General features: G+C 37.2%; 1 non-coding gene across 1 annotated transcript; it reads left to right on the forward strand.

The window, feature by feature from the left end:
- The first annotated feature begins 3,694 nt into the window (after positions 1 to 3,694).
- LOC125614176 lies at positions 3,695 to 3,812 on the forward strand. The gene has a single exon (XR_007344816.1). It is a non-coding gene; the product is annotated as a small nucleolar RNA SNORA31 (small nucleolar RNA).
- The last annotated feature ends 588 nt before the right edge of the window (positions 3,813 to 4,400 follow it).

Below are 4,400 nucleotides of genomic sequence, written 5' to 3' on the forward strand. Positions count from 1 at the left end.
AATATGGTTTAGAAAATTCCACAGCAAGGGCCTGCTGTTACTTGTCCCATTCCCAGCTATATGGAGATGTAATGGAAGATATATAGCATGCCAAGGAACAAACACTGCTGATATCTTTTCAACACCAAAACAATTAGCAGACTTATTAAATAGGACCCTGACAACCTGCCCTCTTTTGTCAAGGTTATTTGTTTTGAGCAAGATGGTTTCCTTGATTAAAGCTACCAGTGGCTAATGCTAAATAATAAAATGTTCTAATTATCCACAAGAAATTATAATATCTAAAATTCCCGGCAAGAACTGGGAACTGCTTCCCAGACCATGTCAAAGATCAATTTCAGAGCAACTTCTGACCCCACTCTCTCATTGGCCTAGCTCTGTTGTTCCTGCAACCCAGTCAGTGAAAAGAAATCCAGTCTTCTAGTGGCAGAATGAAGGCAGGTGACTTGTAAGGGCATTCCAGTGCCCAACCATGCAAGTGTTCATCCCTGCTTTCTGGGATCGATTCTTGCAGCTGTGTCCTATCCACCAATTCATCCAGTTTGGGAACTACTTAAGGATAGATTTATAGCAAACCTGCTTATATTTGATAAGGAAGAATGGCACAGGGAGGGGAAGAAGAGTGGTGACTTGGTTATAATTTAGACAGGGGAAGTTATTAATTAAACAAGGATGAAAGAAAACTGGCAAAAAATTCATCAAGACAGTGGATTAGTAGATGGGTTGCCTACTGTCAGAAATTGAGGGGAAATAGACTGCTAATGCGTGTGGAGTTTTTTGGAGGGTGATGAAAATGTTTTATAATTCATTGTGGTAATGGTTGCACAACCCTGTGAATATGCTAAAAAAAAACCTGTTCAAGTGTACATTTCAAATGGGTGAACTGTATGATATATTCATAAAAGAAAGAAAGGCTGGGGTTGTGGCTTAGTGGTAGAGCGCTTGCCTAGCATGTGTGAGGCCCTGGGTTCGATCCTTAGCACCACATAAAGATAAATAAATAAATAAAGGTATTGTGTCCATCTACAACTTAAAATTATTAAAAAAATAAAAAAGAAAAAGAGAGAGAAAGAGCTGGAGATATAGCTCAGTGGTAGAGTACTTGCCTAGCATGTTCTAGGCCCTGGATTCAATCCCCAGCACTGGGGGTAAAAAATGAAAAGAAAAGAAATCTGGCTAACTATTAGAAAACCACAATAAAACCATACTCAAAACAAAATATCAGGGCTGGGGATGTGGCTCAAGTGGTAGCGCGCTCGCCTGGCATGCGTGCGGCCCGGGTTTGATCCTCAGCATCACATACAAAGATGTTGTGTCCACTGAAAACTAAAAAATAAATATTAAAATTCTCTGTCTCTCTCTCTCTCTCTTTCTCTCTGTCTCACTCTTTAAAAATAATATCAAAACCACAACTACATAATGAGAACAAGGAAATACCAGCATACCTGGCATGAACAAATGGCATATAATAACAAAAGTGTATGAGGTTTTTTTTCTTTGCTCCAAAGTAAAGTAATCTGAACCTGAAAATCAAATATTTAAGGCACTTATTGTAAATAATCTGCTTTACGTCTGGAAATACAAGTAGCTGCAGAATTTGTGATCAGAACGAGAGAAGGAACAGTTCTGAACGAGAGAAGGAACAGTTCTGAACGAGAGAAGGAACAGTTCTGAGCCAGAGAAGGCCATGTGGCAAAGTAAACAAGACATGAAGGACTGTCTGCTCCTTGAATCAGGCTTCCAGAACACTTTTGGGGAGTCTGACCCAATTGTGAGGTTCTTCAACATCCCATTCCATAAAAGAATGCCTCGTGAGTCACTGAAAATATGCCAGGTAGCAGGGGAGTCTTTCTGAACTTCATGTCTGAAAGCCTTGTGGGGGGCAGAGTATTCCTGCTAAAGATTATGTGACATTTCAAGGATTTTGGTACAAATAACCTTTAAAAAAATAGTTTAATATTAATCCTGAAAGCTCCCCTCCTGATACACAAATCACCTTCAAGATTCTTTCCCTCCCCTCCAGTTCCTAAGAAGCTATAAAAATTAGTGACTATTGGGAATGATTACACAACTCTGTGAATTTATTAATTTAATTAAAACCCACCAAACTATATATTTTGTAAGAATGAAACTTGAGTTATATATTGATATTTTTTAAGTATTTTTCTTAACACTCAAGGCGAAACACGGAATTACCAGATAATACAGCAATTCTACTTTGAGGTATATACCCCAAAGAAATGAAAGCAGAAACTCAAAATACTCCTGCTTGTTGCAACATTATTCACCATAGCTAAAAGGGTGAAGTAACCTAAGTGTTCTTGAACACATTAATGAATAAACAAAAGGTAGTAAATCCACACAGATACTATTTGGTCTTAAAAAGGAATAAAATTCTGCCTGGCTCCAAGGCACAAGCTTGTAATCCCAGAGACTCAGGAGACTGAGGTGGGAAAATTGCAAGTTCAAAGCTAGCCTCAACAACTTAGCAAGGCCCTAAGCAACTTAGCAAGATCCTCTCTCAAAATGATAAATCAAAAGTGCTGGGGATGTTGCTCAGTGGTTGAGTGCCCCTAGGTTCAATTCCCCAGTACCATAAAAAAAAAAAGGGTAAAATGACGAAATTTATGTTATATACACTTTATCACAATAAAAATTTTTTAAAAAATTAGGGTCCTCACCTCTAAAAACACACACTTGATATTATGGGACCCCAGAATATGCCACCTCAAAATATATTTCTTTGACGTATCTTGAGACAATTTTTTTTAGAGAAATTACAGACAGAAATAGCTATGAAAATCTGTCCCTTTTAAAAGAAAATTCCTTCTGTCTACATTAGTAAAATAAGCAACAAATGCATAGGATTTTTTTCCCCAGTTCCCCCCTTACTTGCCTAAAACTGACCTAAGTAAGATCTAGGAAGTATTACCTGAGAGATTTTATCTGCAGAATAAGACAACCTTTGCTCACCATATATTCCTCAACTCAATCTTTCATAATTTGCTTCCACTTTTCCCCCCGAAGCCCCAAGTCCCTAGTCCTCTCTGGAACTCAGAGCAATAGATACATAAACTTCAAATATCCAGTCCTTTGAGACTTACACTGTGTGTGTGGCTCCAATGTCTGTGCATTTAATTGTTTGGTTTTTCTCCTGTTAATCTGTCTATTCTCCATTCATCATGGACTAAAATTACCATACCTTCAAGGAAAAAGATAAAATTTAAAACTCCCTTAAGTGAGGCAAACCATCCTTATGTATAAAAAAAAATTAAATTTTCCTGCAATATCTGTTTCAGGGTAATAAGGCAACACACACACATACACACAAAAAGACTTCAGAAAATGAGTGTCCTTGCATTACAAATGTAAGGAAGTAAAAACATTTTAATTGCATTAACTGAATTTCAACTGATAAGACTTAATGCTTATACATTTAATTTGGTCATTTGGAAAAACAATTCAAATCACTGCAGCATGAATGAATACCTGTTTTTTTTTTTTAATTTGTTAAGTATCCCACAACTGTCTGTGTTTACTGATAGACCTTGAACAATTTTTTTGTTTTTCTTTTCTTTTTTTAAATGTTTATTTTTTAATTATAGATGGACACAATAGCTTTATTTTATTTTATGTGGTGCTGAGGATTGAACCCAGTGCCTCACGCATGCCAGGCGAGTGCTCTGCCTCTGAGCCACAACCCCAGCCCCGATTTTTCTGTTTTTCTTTTGATTAGTACTAGGATGCAAAAGAAAACAATCCCTGTGCTTTCTGCCTTTGTGGCAGACCAAACTGAATTGGGGAATACATCTGTAGATTTTTTTTAAGTGTATTATTCAAAAAATCTAACACCAAAAAAACAAACAACCCAATCAAGAAATGGGCTAAGGAGCTGAACAGACACTTTTCAGAAGAAGATATACAATCAATCAACAAATATATGAAAAAATGTTCAACATCTCTAGCAATTAGTGAAATGCAAATCAAAACTACTCTTAAGATTTCATCTCACTTCAGTCAGAATGGCAGTTATCAAGAATACAAGCAACAACAAGTGTTGACGAGGTTGTGTGGGAAAAGGCCCACTCATACACTGCTGGTGGGACTGCAAATTAGTGCAGCCAATCTGGAAAGCAGTATGGAGATTCCTTGGAAAGTTTGGAATGGAACCACCATTTGACCCAGCTATCCCACTCCTTGGTCTACATCCAAAGGACTTAAAAACAGCCACATCAATGTTCTAGCAGCAAAATTCACAACAGCCGAACTGTGGAACCAACCCAGATGCCCTCCAATAGATGAATGGATAAAGAAACTGTGGTATATATACACAATGGAATATTACTCAGCAATAAAAGAGAATAAAATTATGGCATTTGCAGGTAAATGGATAGTTACAG

The sequence above is a fragment of the Marmota marmota genome, unplaced genomic scaffold (genome assembly GCF_001458135.2).
Source record: "Marmota marmota marmota unplaced genomic scaffold, marMar, whole genome shotgun sequence".
Classification (NCBI taxonomy): Eukaryota; Metazoa; Chordata; class Mammalia; order Rodentia; family Sciuridae; genus Marmota; species Marmota marmota.